Consider the following 21,168-nt stretch of genomic DNA (forward strand, 5'->3'; position numbering starts at 1 on the left):
CTCATACCTAGAGGCTGGTTAGCAAACACTAACACTAAAACAAAGAGAACTGGTTTGATAATTCTATCACCTGATCATGACTGTTTTGGAGATGGGGCCAAAGCAGGTAGAAAGCTGCTCTCAGTAATTCCAAAACATGGTACACTGCCATTTAGAACGGCTGGCCAAATGTTTGGGTGAGACTCTTGCTTTTATAGCAGTGCAGTGCTCAACAGAGAATGAACACCTTTGGGGAGATTGGCTTCCCTCAAGTGGGCTGCTCTCTCCTCTTTCACAGAGGTCATGGTGTGGCCACACTTTGACTGATGTGTACAGTTTTGGGCATCACAATATAAAAGGATATAAAACTATTAGAAATCATCCAAAGGAGAGCTATGAAGTGTCTGGAGGGAAAGTCATATAAAGAGCAGCTGAGGACAGCCTGGGCTAGAGGAGACTGAGGACAGAGCTCACTGCAGTTACAACTTCCTTGTGAGGGGAAGAGGAGCAGCAGACACTGATCTCTGCTCTGTGGTGACCAGTGACCAAGGGAATGGCCTCAAGTCGTTTCATGAAAGGAGAAGTCTTTTCATCCAGACGGTGACTGGGTGTTTGGGCACTGGAACAGCTCCCCAGGGCAGTGGTCACAGCACCAGCCTGGCAGAGTTCAGGAATTGTTTGGACAATGCTCTCAGGCACATGGTGTGACTCTTGGGAATGTCCTGTGCAGAGTCAGGAGCTGGAGTTAATGATCCTTCAAACACAAGACATTCTGTGATTCTGTGATTTTGGCCTCGGTAAGTGCACATGAAGGATTTTCCACTTCTGTTTCAAAGGAAACCTCCAGCCACTTCCAAGTGCCAGTACCTATTTTCCCTGTTACAGGCTCAGTTTCCCTACACTCTTTGGGAGAAGAGGCAGAGAATAAAGGGAGCAGTAGAGCTACACTGATTCTTGGTACTGACCGTAAAGGTACCCAGTTAGACTGAGTGAGGGGACTCAGATTTGCTTGCAGAATCCCATGTGACTTGCACTATTCTTCCAATCAAAGTGATTGTGAGAAATTCTGATTTTCAATTTTTTTTTTTTTTTTTTTTTTTTTGCATATTGGAAAGAGGATGCTTTTGTGCAATGACTGTTTAAAAATACTTCAAAAGAACTTGAATCAGTCCATGGCTGCACTATATACAAATTGAAATAATTGATTTTTTGGCAGCCTTTTAAGAGATCTATAAATTAAAGGGATTTCTGATACATTTTGGTGGACTTTATTTCATGTCAGCTTTCAGGGTGCCCTCCCTCTCAGAGCTGAAAGTCAGCCACAAAACCAGACAGAGCCTCTCTGCCCTCCTGACTCAGGAGTGACCATGGTTGGGCATGGTGGGTCCTGGACCCTTGCCAGCTCTGCACCCTTCCCTTTCATTTCTGCTTTGAGAACTTTACATCCAGAAATATAAACTGCCCCAAACCCACCCCTCTGGGGCGTTCATTTCTCTCCTTTTCTCCATTAGTAGAAACTGATTCCTCACCCAGTTTGTGTTGCACCTGGGCCGTCCCTATTCTGTGTTCTGATGGCAATGGGTTCAGTTCTATCTGTGATGACCTAAAAATAGCACTCAATTAACATTGCATTTCAAGAATTGGAAAATTTCCCAGAAGTCCATTCTTTTTTTCTTTTTCTGTTTCATTACATTTTACAGTAATAATACACAAGGCTGTAGAAAACATGACGGGTAATGAAAAAATGTAATTAATATAAGCAGTGTAAAGCATTTTTTTTCCCTCTGTTGTCCTTGCAGAAAATTACTGCTTTAAACTGAGCAGGATGTGAAAATGCATAAAGCAAACAGTAATATGCTGTGGTTTGTAAATATCTTATGCAAAATAGTTAAATCAACTGCTGTTTATTTTTCTTACTTTGTGTCACAAGCTCTTACCTTTTTTTTGTTCATTACTGTTTTCATTTGTTCTCTTTTGGGGGTTAGCTCTCATCTTAAGAAAGTCACCGACTTAACTATATTTTTTTCTGCTACAGCGAAGTCTTCTCACCATCTCCTCCTGTTTGCTATGCTACAACCAAACAACTAATCATCCCAAATCCTGCAACAGCTTTATGACTAACTAGCATTCCTGACTGTTACTGTAGGATTCCACACTCTTTTAACAAGGCTGTCTGGTCACAGTTTGGGAATGGGCTGTGAGCAATACACACACAACATTAACTAGTATGGCACAGTATATGCCATCTCTCCTTGGAATATTTCTCCCTGGCTATCTGTAGAACTTGTAATACCCAACAATATCTGAAGGTCACAGCAGAGTTTCTAAGCTGAAATACAAAATAGCATTCCAAACACATCTTCTGTGGCCAGACAAGAAACTGCTTATGGTTTATTTTCCCTCCCCTCTCCGCACAGCTGACATCCAGCATTAGTTATTGTTTATTTTTTTCTTGTTCCTGGTTCTAAAGGTTTCCCTTATGGCCCTGATTTATGTGAACTTTCAGATATCACTCGGGGCTTTTCTGCCTCATCCCCTCTGATGTAGTTGGTTCCCCTGTGAAGGTAGGTTTCCCCAGCTGAAGATCTGTTCTTCTCTCCTGTGGCATTCTGTGCAGCCATTTGGAGTCCCAGATGTAGGAAATGAAATAATCCACGCTCATACAGTCATGAAAGTGCCCATCTGGCACACAGGAACATCACGCATTGGAAGCACACAAGCGTGAGCTCACTTTTGTTATGGCATTTCATAAACAGAGATGCAGTGAGCCAGCAAGTCAGGTCCTTTGGATAATAACAATCATCTCCATCACACGTTGTGTTTAAAAAATAGGAAAGAAAAAATCAAGACAAACTGGAAAAATTTGCTCTGAGGAGAAATTTCTACTTATAAACGTTTTTTTTCCCAGTGGCCTGCTGTACTTATACCTCTCTGGCTCTCTCCACTCTCTATGTAGATTTAAGACAATGGTGACAGTTGAAACGTAGCCAGTTAACTCTTAGTTAGCTCTGAAATCACCTCTTCCTCACTGTTCACTTAAAGGAAGAAAATATTAGATCATACTTACAAAAGTGAGTCCTATAAAAACAAATTGCATGTTACTGCTTTCTTATCACTACATAAAATTCACAGAAACAGTCTAATAAATGACCTCACCACTCAATTTTGAAGTATACAAATTAAAGACAGCAACAGATAAGCCAAGAGAGATTAATGTACAGTGTGTGAGCCTGTATGTGTGTGTTTGCATGCCTCTTTGAGGATATACCCATATGCTGTTGACATTCAACCTCTGGAATTATAATTAGGGGAAAAGGCAGATGTGTAAATTCATCTTGCTGGGCAGCATATATATGTTGCACTAGTCCCTGATTAATTCAGTACTTGAACACATTTAAGACAAAAGGTTTCTGTTGGGATATGTTGGCTAATAAAGGGGTAGAATATGATGAAACAATGAACAGCCCAAAATGATGGACTAAGTTCAGTACCAGTAAGTAAAAACCAAGATTATTTATACTATTTTAGCTTTGCAAAGTAATTGGAAAAAGGACATCCTAGGCATTTTGTTGGATGTCACTGAATGCTGTGAAGAAATCTTGGGATGTAATAAACTTTTCAAAACCCCCACAATTAGTTCTGCTGACAGTGCTGGATCTTCAGAGGGATGGCTGCTCAAAGGGGTGAGATTTTTAAGGCCAGGAAAGAGCAGGAAAAGGTGTCAGGTCTCCTAAAGCATTGCTGGAAATCCTATGCCCATTCCAAAGTGGGGGCATCGGCCTGCCAGCAGCAGAGGCCTGCCACTTCATGATTGATGAATATTATAAATTATGGATAATAGTAAAAGAAAACAGTATCTGAATTTTACATGACCTAGTTTTGTGTTGTATTTGGCAAACAATATCTGGTCCAGTATATTTTAAATACTAAGTGCTAAGTTAGGAGAACAACGAGATGTTTGTAAATATGATAGACCATTACAATATATTGCTGCTCATTTGAAAAGTCATTTGTGCAAGAAATTATTATTGACCCATAATATGTAAATGATTGAAATACAGAAATTAATATTTGGGTCAACTCATGTATTTTTCAACCATGAAATGAAAAGCTCAGTATTCACATTCCAATTCATACATGAAAGCATTACAGCACTATTACTTGGCTATTGTATTAATTTATTATTGTCTTAGTTAATGACATACAAAGTTATAGCTCTACTTTCAAATGAGGAGAAGGCATTGTATGCCACAGTAATGTTTCAACCCAAGATGTCCCCTATGCTGGACACTTTACTGGTGACAATAAGCTGAATTCAGAGCTGATATGGAAGCAAATAAAGAGCAGTGCTAGCACAAAGGAGGTTTTGGCCCTAATATACCTTAAAGCTTGCACAGGGAGGACTGGCTCCTGCATTGCAGCTCCTCTGTTCTGCCTAGGCTTAATTCTCATCTCTTTCCCTTGAGTTTTACCCAGTGTGATGCTCCTTATTTAACGCAATTAATTCAGAAATATAAACAGCACAGGATCAGTGCATTTAGTGAGGTAGTCCTTGTTCTAAGGGTTCTGTTTCTGCTCCCTCCTCCTTTTCCCTAAGTCATGGGGAGTGTGTGGGAGTGTGGGGTTTCTAACTGCACTGTGGGAGTGCTCGTTCTTCCTGTGGGAGCTGCAACAGGCTCCTCAGCCCAAGGTGACTTTCATTCCAGTGAATTCATTCAGCTCTCATGAAACATGCCACGTTGTGACTCCAGAGACTCAGGTGCTCTGTGTCACCCCAGAATGAGTGTCCAAGACCTAGAGCAGCAGGCCAACCTCTGTCCCTGGGGTGCCAAGAAGGCAGCCCTGAGCCTGTGATGAGGTGCTTCCCCAGCCACTCAGAGCAAAGGTGCCTCAGTAAGGTTGTCAACAAGGGCCAACCTGTGCAAGCCAGACCTACAATATATTGGGCTCTTGGACTATTATCCATTACATTTCAAATGCATTGGCTACCAAGCTTAGCTGGATTGAGTCTGACTTAAGGTCAACCATCCAAATAATTCATTAGTATCCTATAAACTGTGTGCTCTGTCTTCATGGCTTTTTATGCAAAAGTAAACAATGCCTCATTCTTTGTGCCATCAGTATTGTATCACTTGATGGGTCTATCTCCTTAAAGAGATGCATTATTTAAATACAAATAAATGTATGAGTGAAGTCCATGTAGAATGATATTCATGACAGACAAAATGAATGAAGAAAAGATGGGCAAAACAATTTAGATAATACCCAAAAGCAAAGCATCACAGCTAAATCAGGATTAACCCATGAAGCATGATGTGTTTCATGAAATGACTTTGGTATAGTCTAAAATGTCAATGACTCAAATGAATTAAGAAGGGCAGCATTGCATCAAGTTTGTTCCAGTGTTCAAACATGTTACACACATACTGGATCATGTCTACAGGAAAGAGCCTTTTTTTTTTTAGTTAAAATTATATATAATTATATTTGCACATGTTTTACGGACAAAATATTTTTAAAAATTTATTTTGCATAAAACTATTTCATATTTTTGATAGAAATTACTTTAAGCTGGTTTAAAAAGAAATAGACCCAGCTCTACATGGCTTGCAAGAAAAGGTAAAGAAAATCACAGTATAAGGGCATGTTTGGGTGGTGAAGAACAAATGTGGTAACCCAGCACCACATAAAATCATGGTGAAGGTGAAGGTGCAGTAGTGGTGGTGTTCAGTGATGTAGCCACTGCCCGCTTGGTGTGATTTAGAAACCGCCCCCATTCTATGGGAGGGGCAACATCCTCCTAGTCCTGCCCAATTAATCATCCTCTGGTTTTCTTAGTCTCTGGTGCAAAAGGCAGACCCAGATGACTAATTCTGGCAATAGAGGCCCTACTTGTCAACAAGACCTCCCTTTGATAGAAGCGTGATTTGGTTTTAATTTTCTTTCAGCCCATTCATTTATTTGAGGCTAATGGCTGACATGAATCATAGCGTTAGAAGGGAGAAGCACGATTTGTTCTAGCAGCCTGAGAGGGATGGCACATCCACCAGGGATGGCAGGAGCACAGGGTGCAGTTTCTTGATGCTTTGGACACACGAGAAGAGGATTGGCAGAGCGACTCCAAACACAGTGCCCCGCTCATAGGGAGGACAGCATCAGCTGAGAGCACAGCCGAGGTGTCAGCGGAAAGCGGTGCTATTTTGTGCTATTTTGTGTTATTTTGCAATGGATTCAGTGGGAGTCTCAAACTGACAAGGTGATGATTACTGTGGCCCCAACCAAGTGCAGTCTTTGTTTAACTTCACTACTATGAGTAAGCTAATTGGCGTCACTGGGCTTGTGTGCTTAAAAGTTCTGGCAGTGCTCAAATCCTCGGTGGGCCAGGCAAGAATGGCTGTTTAGCACCTTGCTTGGCACAGCCCTGGGACCAGCCACACCCTGACCTTCTGCAAAGCGGGTGTGCTCAGCCCGTGCTTGCACCGCCCCACACTGCCCAGCCCCACAGCGCTGGGCATTGTCTAAATCACAACGCTTGCTGCACCGAGGCAGACCAAACTAACAGCAAAATTAGCAGGAGTCAGTCCAGCTGACTCTGTAAGAAGCTTCAGAGTCTCAAAATTAATCTTGAATTTACCTCTCACCTTGAAAACAAAACTAATTGCAGAATGTAAGACTCCCTGAACATGTTAGGAAACTTGATAGGAATACCTAGGAAAAACCACATACACTTTAGATAAACCCCCCATTTTAATTGTATCAATTCTGCCAATTAATGATAATGGAATAGCAGCCCAATTAGCTAAATAGCTAATAGTTTTATCAAGCAGAGGCTGGCAATTTAAAGCAAACAAATTCATTCTAATTTTATCCCCTTGCACACCAAGATGTTTAAAGGATAATGGGGGATCCAATAAAGGATATTGCTGAAATAGAGCTACATTTAAATCACCTAATGGCTTTAAGAGTTTTACCCCAATTAACAAAGAAGAAACATGAACATCATTCAGTGATTTCCAGCATAATCTTCATTAAAGAAAATCTTCATTAAAAAAAATAACATATCCTCCAACTAAGGGCAAAATGGAAAACATCACTGACTTTTCCCTTAAAAACAATGACTTCTCCCAAAACAAAGGCTCGTCTGTAACAGCAAAAGTATCACAGAAAAAAGACTCTCATGTCTAAGCCTCAGTATATAAATCATCTTCAAACTGTGGTCATTAGTTTTAACATAACAGTGGATTTGAATAAAGGAGATTGACCTATCTAACATATTTAAGACCAAATCCTACTGTTACCTAAATCTGAAATAAGTTAAGGCTATTGAGGAGAATCAAAAGCCTTTTCAAAACCAATAGCCAGAACAAATTCCCCATGATCATAATTTTGAGGATAAAAAATCCATTAAAGTGATGTCTTTGATTGCTATTAATGAAGCAATCTGGAATAAATCCAGAGTGATCCATATGGATAATCGAATCTCTCATTTTCTCACATTTTACAGATTTGGGCCCTGATTTATGTGACAGTGATGGGCAAAAGACTCCTTTCCTTTTGACTCTGGGCTGCCCAGCCTGGACAGCTGATGTCACGGTCTCTAAAGGGAGCTGGAAGAACAATGAACTCGATGCTCAAAGAAAGAAGAGCTCAAATAAATCGACTTCCAGCCTCAACCACATATCCCCAAATACCTCTCCTTCACTGCAGGTCTTGTGAAGGTTACTGTGGGCTGCAGAAACCACCAAAGTGCTGCTAATTAACTGGCACAAACCTCCCTCCCTCCTCAATATCCCACTCGTGGCTCAAAGGTGCTTGGCACTCTCACTGCCCTGCCAGGCTCAAACAGACACAGGGATGTCACCCGCGGGGCAGAGGTTGCCTCCAGAAAAGCCCCAGGTAAAGCCTTTGACTGAAGATTAGCTGCTTTTGGGGAAGGTAGAAAGACTTTCCCTTCATTGTTAAGCTCTTGTTTGCCCAGTCAGGCAGTAAGAGATTTAGGCTTCTCTCCCTTTATTTATTTATTTTTTAATAATGTCATGAAGTCAGAGAAATAAACTCCCCTCATTCCTGCAGCTGTGGCCAGGTCACCTTACCTGGGGGCAGGGCAGGTGCAGAAGGAGCCCTGTTCTTCCCTCTGCCACCCACAATGCCAACCCCAAAGGTTTACTGCTCTCCTTCTTTGCCCTTTTTTTTCAGACAGATGATTCCAGCACCTCACTCCTCAGCACCGATTTTATGGTTTCCAGATACATCCTCACCAGCAGCAGTCTCTCCCTTCTGTTCATGCCCTGCTGCCAGTCAGATCACCTCCATGAGCCAGCCTGCCTTCTTCCCTCCCCTCGCCCCTCCATCTCATCTCTCACATGGCTGTCATCTTACCTGCTGCCTTGGTTTCTCTTGCTAAGCTGACCAGCCCTATTCTGGTTCCCTTGGATTCACTGAAAAATTTGCCACTCATCCCAAATTTTGAAAATTTCATCAGAAGACCAATAGTGCTAAAAAGGAATAGAAAGTTTTCATTTGTGACTCGGCTCTTTTGCTGCCTGTAATCTCTCTCTAGGGTAGGTGCCCATCTCCTTCACCTTTCCCTAAAGTCAGAATAGCCTGTGGTCTGGAAACTGTCACATCCTGCAAAATGCTCCTGACCCCATGCCACAAGGCCAGGACTGGGCCCCCCCATCTCTGAGCAACACTGTCTCAGTCAGAATTCAATAATGTATTTGTATTATATGAACTGGTAGGAAGTGATATTTATTTGAACCCAAAATTTAGATTTCAAGCAAGAACAAAAAAGTTAGACAGCAGGTCAATACACTTGGTATTGATATCACACTATATTTTGAACTTTCACTTTCATTATCATCCTGAACTATCTTTGAGTCAAATTTAATTTCACAGGTGTAACAGCTCCTTTTCCTTCTCATCTACTGACTGCCTACTGAAGGCAAAAGCTTATGGGTTCAGGTTTTTTTATACATTTTTATCCAAAGCAGGTGTAAGAAGGTCTTTAGAAGTCTGATCTATATATAAGGAATAGTTACTAACAGAACCATCTGCCTCTCAAACAGGTGAAATTGTATATAAAACTTTTACTCTGACTTCACAACTGACAGTCTCCTGCTGCTCTCACTGTTGCAACTCTTTTCTGCATTTAGTTGCCACTAAAAGATATGCAACTCCAAGCTGCTTTTGTTTACAAGTGCTGCATCTATCATGTCAGTCAACATAAATCCACGTGTCAGAGGTGTCTCTTTGTAAAAGGATGACCTTGGGTGACCAGGGTCAGTAAAAATTGCTGTTTTTCCTTATGACAATGCAATTAGGATAGAAGCTGTCTCCCTTTCAGACTCACTAAAAATGAGGTAAACATAAAAACCTAAGACCAAGAACACAAAGCTGAAAAAAATCCAACTATTCCAATATTTTATGTCTGATAATTACCAGGAGTGGATGTTCAGAAGCAGAAGTGTAAGAACAGGTCAAATACTGAAGTCTGGCCAGTGTTATGAACCCTCCCTGTAACCTGTGGCTAGGCAATCTTGTTCAGACTTGGGCAGCATGTGGTGAGATTACCAAAATCTTCAAGCTAGACTGGAGGCCAGTTGTTGACAATTCTTGAGGCTATACAGAGATTACAGTTTTAATGTTAGAAGAAAATTATTTTTTCCTACTTTTTAGCGATCTGAAATGATACCTGCAGCTCATCTAAATGATCTTCATTGTTCTTCATTGCCCACAGCACTTTTCCTCAAATCCTTTAATCAGCTTGAATCTGAGAGGTGAAAGCAGACATGTTACCATAAGCTTTTTGGAACTTGTGCTGACACAGTAGCTCTGGACAGATCTGTGAAATGTTAAGGCAATTGTTAGGAAAATTGGGAGAATTAAAGGACTTGAACCAGCAATGGCAACATCAATATTCTCCACTAGTGATGGGAGAGAGCAACAATTCATTACCTACATATGCCCTTGCAGATGGGTGCTTCTAAGAGCAGAAGTGCTAAGCCCTGGCATTTGTAGGATGGTTTGGAGATTGTGGAGCAGGCTTCAGGAAGCTTACCAGTCCCAGCTGGGTGATAATTTTCAATGGCCACAGTACAGGTAGACATCTCATCTAATTCAAGGAGTACGCTTAGACAAGTATTTGGGAGATTCATTAATGAAATTTGACCTGGAAAGCACAGCATCTTTCATCTGTATAGAGGCAGCAAGTAAGATGTAAGGAGCATTTGGGGTGGAGTGATTCAGCCTGCTGAGCCCACCTGTCATGGCCCTGACAGAGAAGAACCTTTCCCCCATGAAATAAAGCTATCAAAAGTTAAGAGGATTTCTTTGCAGCCAGACAGGGTAAAAGAAGGGATATGTGAAATTTTCTTCCTAGGGTTGTTAAGAGTCTCTCCTGGCAAAACTAATGGGCAATGCAGCAAATTGTAGTTGTAGTATTTTTTTAAGAGCTCTGGGACACAGATTGAAAAATACAAAAGCAGTTATGAATTCCATTAGCTTTTTTGAAACCAAAGGAATTTTACCACTAGAGGAGAATGAATTCTGCTGCTAGTTACAGTGATCCAATTCCAGTGAAGCTACTAAAGAATTACTAGTACTAAACCAAACAACTACTACTACTTCAGGTACAGGAAGAATCTGCTCCAAGCCCCTGGAATGTATGTTAGGCTGTGATGAACAGATATAACTACAGAAATAACTATCTCACTGTGTTGAGTAAGAGCAAGGAAGAGAGAAAAACCTTTTAGGATGCTCTACCCCTTAAAAAGAAACCTGAACACACAGCTTATTTTTATAAAAAATGTGTTACCTGAAGAACAGTTGCACACAGTCATTTACATAGGATTTGGTATACATCTGCGCTCTTCAACAGATTATTCCAAACCTTGAGTATTTCCTATAATTAATGTCAATATGCTTGGCTTATTTGTTATAAAAGGAAAGAGTTTCTAATTAGCCTCCAAAACTTCAGTATTTTTCCCTAGTCTTTTTCACATCACGTTTCTTATTTTATACTAAGTGATAGTAAGATTTAAGACCAATTCTGAACATGGTTTAAATTGTATGTATGTGATAATTAGGCCTTGACCTGGCAATCACCACGGGGTGAAGTCCTCCTGCTACAAGCAATGTCAGAAGTCCACATAATTCCAAAAGGCCTTGTGACAAGTCAAACATTCCAAATTCCTATTAAATTCATCCAACACTTTGCATACTTCCCTTTATTATAGTGACATGCACAGTTTACCTTTAAACCCAAGCAAACCCTACTTGCCTTCACTGAACCTCAGGAGAGTCTTTGGGAAGAACAAAACATTCACAGCAGTGACATTCAGAGGCTTATCACAACACACCAGGGACACAAGTAAATCTCGAGCAGTAGAAAAGAGTACAACTGTACTCTTTTCTGTAGTGAGCTTCCTCGATGTAGCAATAAAGAAGGTCGAGGTGAGCATTTTTTTTAATACCAGTCAACCCTGTAGAAAGACCAGACAAATTAAGAAGTTTTTGCCAAGCCAAAGGATAGGTTCTATCAGCAGCAAATAACAGGAAGGTAGAAAGTTAAGTGTACAGACTCCTATCACTTACCCCTCTTTTTATTGGGAGGATCTTAGCACTGAATTTACATTTAAGTGAAACCACAGCACAAGACTGACTGGATGCCTATTGGAAGCAACTGGAATATTTTCTTTTTACTTTGAGTCTTGGATTAAACTCTAAATGAGAAAAGAGCAAGGCCTGATCTGTGGAGGCATACAGAAAAAATAAATTGTGCTTCTCTATTAAATTGGACATCCAAAGTACGTTATTGAATGCTGAAACGAAATGTGAAATTCCATGACAAGCTCAGGTTTTCTTTCCTTTGCAGCTTTCGTTTAACACAAAGAGGCTTATTTTGCATATCATGGGGCTCTTGATCCTGAGCATTAAATGTAATAGCTTCCCTAGAAGCTTTATAGCCTTGGCAAGACAGTGTAGATTGGCCTTGTTGGTTGATTTGTTAATTCAAACAAGAATAGCACATTTCTAAAACTTTGGCCAAATTAACATCTTTTTGACTGTTCCAATGAGCTAATATCGCAGTAGAAACCTGGAAGCAGTAGTCAAGTCTTTGATGATTTATTTAGTAGGAGTCATCTTGTAGCTAATTGTCTGCAATTTTTAACCTCATTCATGTGCATTGCTGATTCTTCTTCCAGCATCTGCAGTTTTTTCCTCAAGCTTTCTTACATCTCTGTATGCTTCATTTCCAGATGGCAACTCAACTTCATCACAACATTTTTATGAACTTGCCAAACCACATCCAAGATCTTCAGACTCGAAAGTAAAAGATAAAATCATCCTCAGAGGGCACCTCACCCTTCTGCATTCAGGCACATGAAAAAAAGAGCTTTAGGCTCTGACATTTTTCATTAATGATGAGTCACAGCTTAGGGGTTTTTGGTTTGGGTTTTTTGGTGTTGGAATTTTTACCTTTCCATTCTTTTCCTGGATTTCTCATCTTGAAACCATATCAAAAGAGAGTAAATACTGGTGTGCCATGTTTTCTGTTTGTGCATAAGTCATAGTCTCTGTAGTGCTGGCCCCAGTGACATGCATACCTCTCAGTCACTGCAGATGTACCACAGGAAAAATGAGGGATGACCAGGCTGGGAAGTTTTGGCTGGGAGTGCAGCAGACTTTTACACCACATTGGCAGTAAATCTTAGCAGAGATCAGAATTAACTCAAATGCTCAAGATGTTTGATGGCTGTAACCTAGATCTTCCTGGGGAAGTTCAAAGAGGAATCTGACTCACTGTGTGGCTCTGTTTCCACCATGGTTTAAGGATTGTCCTGATGTCTGTTAATTCATAAAATATAACAGTTCTAGTCACATTTCTGGCTAATCTCATGTGATTCTTCATGAGATAGAAAGTCCTTCCTGGTGATTCTCTGCCTTCAATTATTCCAGTGCATGCCTCAGCAATTGTCATGGGTCTGTTTTGGGGTGGTTTTATGCCATGAGTGAATGAAGGGCTCTTTATGCCTGGTTTCTGTCTCCTATTTTTGTTTATGAAGCAGGCTGTGTCCCTTGGGAGATGGAAGATACTCTATTTGGGCAATATTATTATCATCATCTACCGTGATCCATGCCTGTGGGAAGATATTTTTAAAAATAATAAGTTCTATTTTGCTAATGTAGCTATTGTTTAAATGTAAAATATAATTAGAGTATCCACCCAGGGTGTATGTTGTTGTGTAATTTTATAATACTACATCTAGATGAGTGTTGGCATTCTACCTATGTACTTAACCACACCCAGGAATGCTAGTATTGCACAATAACACACATCCTGTTGACTAATTACATAATAATTAGTATTTTTAGCATTCAAAGATGCACTCAAGTCAGTTGTGCAAGATTTTATGTCACTGCAAATTAAAGACAAAGAATAACAAATATATCTAGTAAACAATGCTGTCCAGATAGCTCACTGAGCCTGGACAGAGTTTCCAGCAAACAGCATGTAATACTTCATACTTCATTTTAAAATGGATGACATTTTCTACATGTTTGGCAGAACTCCTTCCCCCCCTTATTTTGGGCTTTACCTTTCTAAAAAACTGTTGAAGTATTCAGTATGAAGTATATGAAGTATGTTTTGCATTCAAAACAGATTTTCTGTAGTCTGCCTCATTCTGAGTTATGATTACTTATCATGACCAGAGATAATTTTTGGCTGAAAAGGCACTGTGATGTGCCTAGGGAAGGAAGATTGTTCTTTACAATGTCAGCTCTGGAGGGAGTCTGGAAAATGCACTTTTAGTTAACAATTACTTACAAAATATCCCAAATACTGTTGTTTTAAGAAAGTGCTACTGATTAGCCCTCACCACTTGGATTTGGAACAGATTTTCCATGAGCCTGAGTGGAGTGTCTTGATCTGGTCTCTTGGTTCTCATGATGTGGATGAGATACTGGATGAAAAGTCTGGCTCACCATATGCATTTGGGGGATTTAAGATCAGAGATTTTTTGTTGCAATCTTGTCTTACATGTGCTTAATTTTTTTTTTTTTTTGTGTAATATAACTTCTAAACTTGCTGTTAACCTTAATTCAGTCAAAATTTACAGACGGTGGCACAGAGGCCAAGCCCTGAGTCTTGCCTAGGGCATAGTTTGATTAGCTGCAATGCTCCAAGTGGATTGAATATGATGTTTCAGAGTGTTTCTGGCCTGCCATTGCTAGTTTCCCTGGAACCCTCAGTTTCTGCACATAGACCTTTATGGTGAGAAAGATGGAAAATATGGACTATGTTCCCCTCTCCAACTGTGTTTGTGAGGCAAAAGAGCAAAAGATATTTTGCACATAACTTCATTTATTTTCTCTTCATGAATTTGATTCCTAGCTTGTCAATTACTGAGGCAGCAAATGATTTTTCAAGACTTGAAAACAAACCATTCCCCAGGAGTTTCTGTTTGGACTGTCTCTCTTTTTATAGGGAAAGAGGTTATAGTGCAAGACCAGCTTCTTTCAGCTACTCTAAAGAGTAACTTTTTGCTGCCCTAGCAAGTTAAACATTGGTATTTTAGGCTGAACATTTGCCCTCACCAGGCAGTTACTTTTTAGTGAATTAACACTTCTCTGAAAGCAAAGTGGTGCTGTTGGGAAGGAGAATCATGTGAGATTGCTGAAATAAATGACTGTTCAGTTTAGGGAAACATGCAAGTAGCTTCCCAACTGCCCCTAAAGCCTTAGCAGCCCCTCTACCCCAAACATCAGCAATAAAGTCAGGATAGTACTGCACTTCTCTGCTGCTGGCAGACACTTTAAAAAAGGCCAGTTTTCTGAATTTGTAACTGGGGCTCCTGTTTCTTCTAAAGGCTCTTCTTTTATGTTCACTGCTTTCTTGCCTGAGGTGCTTCACCCAGGACTGGTAGACAAGGAATTTCAGAGGGACAGGGTAACCATCCTCACTTGTTTACCTTGGTCACCACTGGCAAGCAAACAGCAATCTGATTTCCCACTGAGAACCAGTGTTTCCTCTGAGAGTAGTTGCTTGAAAAACTGTTCTTCAAACATAAGGCCACAGTGGACATGTTTGGCCAAATCCCTCTTTTCCCTTCTTTCCTAAAGAAAAACAAAGGCACAGTGAATCTACACACCTTGCTATGTCCCTCCAACAGAAATGCTGTGGCTCATCTGCATTTATGATGAGCAGTATTTCGTTATTGAAAATAATCCATAACAAAAAATTGTACCTGGCCAGAAACATAAGACCAACTTGCTTCCTGATGTGATTTTAAATGGCTGAGATATTAAACACTGAAAAACGGGGTTTATAATGGAAATACTGACAGACTATTAACTATAGCAGTGCTGCTCTAATAAATGAAATAGCCTGTCGTAATCTCTAATTCATAAATATGCAAATACAAGGTAGAGGATTTGCTCCAAAGGATGTCTCTATAATTTTAACTGACCTTTTCTGATACTAAATGAGCCTGTTGCTTCTGGTTTTATGCATTAAATAGAAAGTACAGGGAATCCTGTCTCTTTACATCCAAGGCCCACTTCAGCTCCCATAAATGCTAAAGGCAAAATCCTTGCTACCTTCAACAGGAAAAATCTGGCCCCAGAACATCTAGAATGTGAGACACCTGGCATTAAACTGAACTCCTGACTGCACTTAATTTTAATTCTGTTCTCATCTGTGTTAATTATTATTATATTAATTCTTCTGTTTGGGAGAAATTAAGCACACATTTGCCCCATGTGTCAAAGAGCTTGACCTGCCAAAAGGCACTTACTTGCTCAGTGATAAACAGACCATCAACACAATGATATAAATGTTGAATTTTAGCCAGTTTCCTGTTCTGCACCAAATGGAAGTAAATCCACTGACTTAATATTTAATAACCTAAATGTAATTTCTTTTTTCTGCCTCGCATTGCACAGTAAAGAATTGGATGGCTAGCAGTTTTGCAAATTCCCAACCCCTAATTATTTTAAGCTATTCATCCTGGTATCTGTCCATTGATGCTCAGCCAAATTGCCAGCAGGGGAGAGATCTGTCCAATCCAGGAGCTAAATGAGTCACTGAGAGTCAATCTGTTTTTTTCCCTTGCTGCTGGGATTTCCTTGGGTCCTGGCCTCTCTCTGCTCCAATCACACAGACACAGCTCCAGGCGTGGGTCCTCTTTGGCTTCAGCTGCCTCCTGTCTCCCATGTCTGCTCTGCTCATCACAGCTGTTGATGGGTTCTCACTGGCTGGCCACAGAAGACCAATCCTTCCACCACACTGCTCTTACTGCTCTTGCTCTGAAGGAAAATGAAGACATCTTGGCCTTGTTGAATTTGCTGATGAAGTAATGTATCAGGTATCTAGACAGAAAGCAAACCACATGAATAAAATGTGTCATCTGGGTTAGATACTAATTTATTTGCCTTAAGTTCTGGGAACAATATCTGCAGTTTTTTCCAGAGAATTCGGTTTAGTTCCATAGAAACTGAATACTAATATGATTTCTGTAGCATGGAAGACAATTAGGAAACAGGCAAAAAATAGACTCATCAGAAATATTAGCTGCTCACTATCAAAATATCTGACAATGCCACAAATACAATTTATAAGCAGGAATACTTAGAGCCTAACTTTTCACTAAAAAGCAAATTCCCTGCTTTGTCCATTTTAGGGATAGGATTCAATTACACAAAAATATGCAGCAGACTTAAGGACTGCATGTAAGATTAAGATAACTGGTATTTCATTGTAAATGATTAAATTAGCTGACACAGTTTTATCCTGAACTTTGCCATTAAAACTGACATTTTTGTGCCATGCACATTGTAGGCTGCTGGTAATCTAAACTGCCTTTCTTCTTTCAAAGACTTTAAATAGCTGAAGAACTCTTGTTCTTTACTCTATTTGCAAATGTCTGGAAAATATATCTACTATATAACAAGATGAACTCAGCACAGGAATTTTTTTTTTCCTCATCTATCATACAAATACCTTGAGAAAACAGCAAGGAGGTTCCAAATGCCCAGATTAAGCTCTGCAACATACACTTTAATCAAGTAATTTATGTGACTCTACAGAGATGAGAACATGCTGTCCTCCTCATGGTGAGTGAAAATAGAGAAATGACAGAAGTCCCTTACTAAGAATTTAATTATTCCTAGTATACAATTTTAAACCACTCTATGTTTATTCCTCTTCTTTTCAGGCTTGCTTTTATATGATGGCAGGAATTGTAGGAATAATTTTGATATAAACCAGACGTAGAAGTGTAGGGATGAAATGTCAGAGCTGGCTGTAGTCATTGCCCTTCAGCTGAGTTAGCTGGGAAGGAGCAACTCAGCTCCTCGGTGATGATACTCAGTCTTCAAGCAAAGTGCAGGCACGTGTCACTGCACACAGCAAAGACAAGGCCAGTCTGATCAGACGTGAGCTATGAGAGAAGCACAGCTCCTGAATATTGCACTGACAGACCACCAGCCTGGGTGGGAAGAAAAGCCACAAAGGCACTGCAGAAATGAAGAGAGGTGGCAGGATATGCAGCCAGTGCATCCCTGTGAGAGGCCAAGGATGAGCATGAGGAGTGGGCTCTGGCTGAAAGAGGTCCCACGGGCAATTGGATGGACTTAGTGAATTTTTATAGCTGTTTGACTTGTCCAGTGGTCAGAAAAACAGATCTTTGTCCTTTCTTTGTAGATACGTGGCATTACATAAAAGCAGTTTGTGACTCTCACAACACTTTCTCCTCATAATTAATACAACCTAGAATACATCAAATTTTCAGCCAGCAATGAAGTTCAAAAGAAGTAGCTCTAACAATACAAAAGCACAGGGACTAAAATACTAATCCAGAACAGTGGTCCAGCATGTCCAATCTTTCAGAAACAGGATCCTTACACACTTGTGACTATGATGCAAGAGGAATGACAATTATTATTACAGACTACTTAATGGGACACTTTATTTCCCCCCCACCCCAGGCTCCAAAAGTTGAAGTTTTATGATGAAGTCATGCATGCATTATATTACTTTCTGTGCACTGGACAAAGATAAAAGAAGTCTCCAAACATTGATGGTAGAATTTGGAGAGGTAAAGACCTGTCTCTTTACATGAACTCTGCACTAGTAACCAAAGTCTCTGCTGGGAAAGGTAGTGGAAGCTCGACAGACACAAAAAAAATGGTGATTTTTATTCCAGAAGATAATGTGGCCCTTTATTCTTATCTGAGGTGTGTGCATAACAGGAATGCTATGTAATTTTTCTGTGGCAAAATTTTTGGATACTTTTTAATCCATGAACAGTTCAGCAAGATTTTTGACTCTTTATATCTTGGATCAGTTCTAAGAAAGAAGAAGAAACACAGCTTTTTACACAGCACCTTCCTCAGCAGTCAAAAACTGCAGTTTATACAGCACCTGCACAATCACACCATTATCATCAAAGCATGACTTTCATCCCTGAAAATCATGATGGTCATGAAGTCAAAGAAAGGTCCACAAAGACATTTTCATTGTTTGAGAGCTCATACAAATGTTGAACATGAATGAAACTCAATCTGATTATCAAAAAATCAAACCTGTATGATGATCTCACAAATGATGTTATTCAATTAAAACTTCTCATCTCTCCTACATTTTTTGTCTTTTAAAAGATACAGCTACCTTTACTTTCTCTTTGTATGTTTTAAACTTTGAAAACCTCTCACAGCAGACGTTACATGAATCATCTAGCTTTCTTATTCCAAAATCTTTCACTGATCATTCATTATTAACTGAGTAAAATGTAGATAGCTATGATAAATTTTGGTCTATCTCAAAGTATTAGAAAGGATATGAAAACATCTTGTTCATAGTGCTAACTTTTACATGACATATGATAGTACAGGTCCAGTTTTTTTCACTGTCACATACAATGAGGCTCTTAACAACCCAATCACTTGTTATTACTTTTTTTCCCAGTTCCTAGGCACTAATAGTTTCAGCCTGCTCTGCCATTTAGCAGAAATACATTCAAACAATATAACCATGAAAGGACAGGAAGCCTATCAATATCAGATATTAGGATCCTAAAAATTGTCTAGTTCTTTTTGTAATTAACGTATTTTCTCTAAACAGTTCTACATACATCAATGCCTTGATGTGAATGCTCTGGAGAGGAAATAAGAAGTCTGTGGCTGCTCTTAGATCTGGGAGTGGTGTCTTTCAAAACATTTCAGTAACTGGTGCTCTTTTATTAAATATACTGCAATATAACTGTATACAAAACTTGAAATACTACTTTTCCTGTTCCTGCTGAACACAGGAATGAAACACAACCTAGAGAGAAGCCATGTTAACCCAGAAAAAAATAAAGGATCTGGCTCATTTTAGTGGGTCAAGAACCTAGATACAACTTGCTGTTTGTCATTTGGCTATTTAGACAGATGAGCTAGACTGAAGTCAGTGGGGCTACTTGTGATGTACTCCACAAATGAGTATATTTTGAAAAAGCTGTTATACTAATTTACTCATATCTTAGAATGCTTTCAGTTTTTCTACAGCCACAACTCAGCTTGGGTTCTCCATGGCCAGAGAGGGTCAGGCCTATATGTAAGAGAAGCAGACAGGGACAGAAGTTGTGCAAAGCTGGCCATGGACTTAATAAGAGCTTGATTCTGTACCAATGAAATCAACAGGAGTTTGGCTCTTGTTTGCAATGGGAGGTGGATCAGCGTTTTATGCCAGCTGTTCCCTGCTGGGTAGGGATAATCCCTTTGAAACAAAATATTTAACTTGTTCTCACTCTGTTTTTGTAAGAAGGCTTCCCATGAAAATGCTTTTATGAGAATTAAAAGGTGTGTCCCATTTTTATTTCCAAATACCACCCCCTGTATATAGTTGCTGATCAAAAAAATAAAAAAAAAAAACAAAACCCACCTGTTATCAAACCACATGAGTTTACAAAAAATGCCATAGAAATGAGTTACAGGATGGAACTGAGTCACCTGTTTGTTCTGCTGGCCATGATAGCACTTGCACTTTCCTCAGCCAGGAGATGCAGCAAGGAAACATGTTAATTCAAACAGCTGCAATTGCAGTGGGATCCCATGGGCAGAAGTAAAATAACTGAGGCCCCTGCAGGCAAATAGAAGATGATAAAAAATCCAAACTTCCAACAGTCATGAAGGGAGTCATGAATAACAGTGTGGGAAAAGTATCAGAGAGATGGGAGCTAAGTATCAACAATAAAATCTTGTGACGTGTGTCCTCCAGTCTGGGTCTGAGTACAGCATTTAGTCTCAGATGCTGTTTCTGTGTTTTGTTTTCATGTTTTACAGTGAAAATGAGGTTCTAAAACATGGCTGATGCCCAGGTTGCTCTACAGATCAGCAGCAACAGTGGCTCCTTCTAGTCCCTGCAGGTGTTGGTCAAGTTCAAAAAGAATGTGAAAGTTGGGCCCATTTACACTAGCTCTCAGTTTGGTTCACTCCCTCTCCCTCCTCTGGCTGAGGTCCATTTGGCCGACAAACCTGGAACATAAAGTCTGCTAGGTTTTATAAAGCAATTATTAAATTTAAAAAGTCTCTTTCATTGCATTCTAACAGGATTTCCATAAAATACAGAGTCCTCCACAATATCCAGGGAACTTTTGTTTACACCACAAACTATGACACTTTTTAAAGAGTTCTAAAAGACTTAAGGAGAGGAAACTTCCAGAGACTGAGCTGTTTGGCCTGGCAGCCAGGAACTGAGCCTATAGTAGAGTTACATCCTCCAGAAGCAGGAAATGTATGGAATCATTTGAGCTTAAGAGACTGTGACATTTTTATAGAATGAAAGGGGGAACTGAGAGATACAGTGACAGAGCTGGGAGCTGCAGCTGGCTGGCTGTTCCATGGAGCATTCTCCTCATAGATTTTTATGGCTCTCCTAGCCCTAATATTAAACACTCGACCTTTTTGTCAAATACTATTTTATATTATTAGGTTGGATGACCAGTTACTAAATATACCATCTATAGTAAATAGAAAATTGTGTAGTCTGATGCTTTTAGTCTTAGACCTTTCAGGTACTGGTCCTTTGGCATTTAACATTACAACACATTGAATGCTCTTATATTAACTTAAGTCCCTTGGTAAGCAAGAAGTGCACAGCATTTTCACATAGGGCAGAGGGGTTTCTCAAGCAGCATTACCTGA

The 21,168-nt window shown here is 39.9% G+C and overlaps 1 protein-coding gene across 1 annotated transcript in view; it reads right to left on the bottom strand.

The window, feature by feature from the left end:
• LOC148222823 (uncharacterized) overlaps positions 1 to 21,168 on the bottom strand; it is a 500,146-nt gene that overhangs the window by 25,173 nt on the left and 453,805 nt on the right. Inside the window, exons 14-16 of the mRNA XM_088169937.1 lie at positions 19,975 to 20,104; positions 14,955 to 16,353; positions 1,509 to 13,121 (exon numbers count right to left, since the gene is read on the bottom strand). The gene's annotated coding sequence lies outside the window, so the exon portion shown is untranslated. The remainder of the gene's footprint in view (positions 1 to 1,508; positions 13,122 to 14,954; positions 16,354 to 19,974; positions 20,105 to 21,168) is intronic.

Source organism: Sturnus vulgaris, chromosome 9 (genome assembly GCF_052056855.1).
Source record: "Sturnus vulgaris isolate bStuVul1 chromosome 9, bStuVul1.hap1, whole genome shotgun sequence".
Taxonomy (NCBI): domain Eukaryota; kingdom Metazoa; phylum Chordata; class Aves; order Passeriformes; family Sturnidae; genus Sturnus; species Sturnus vulgaris.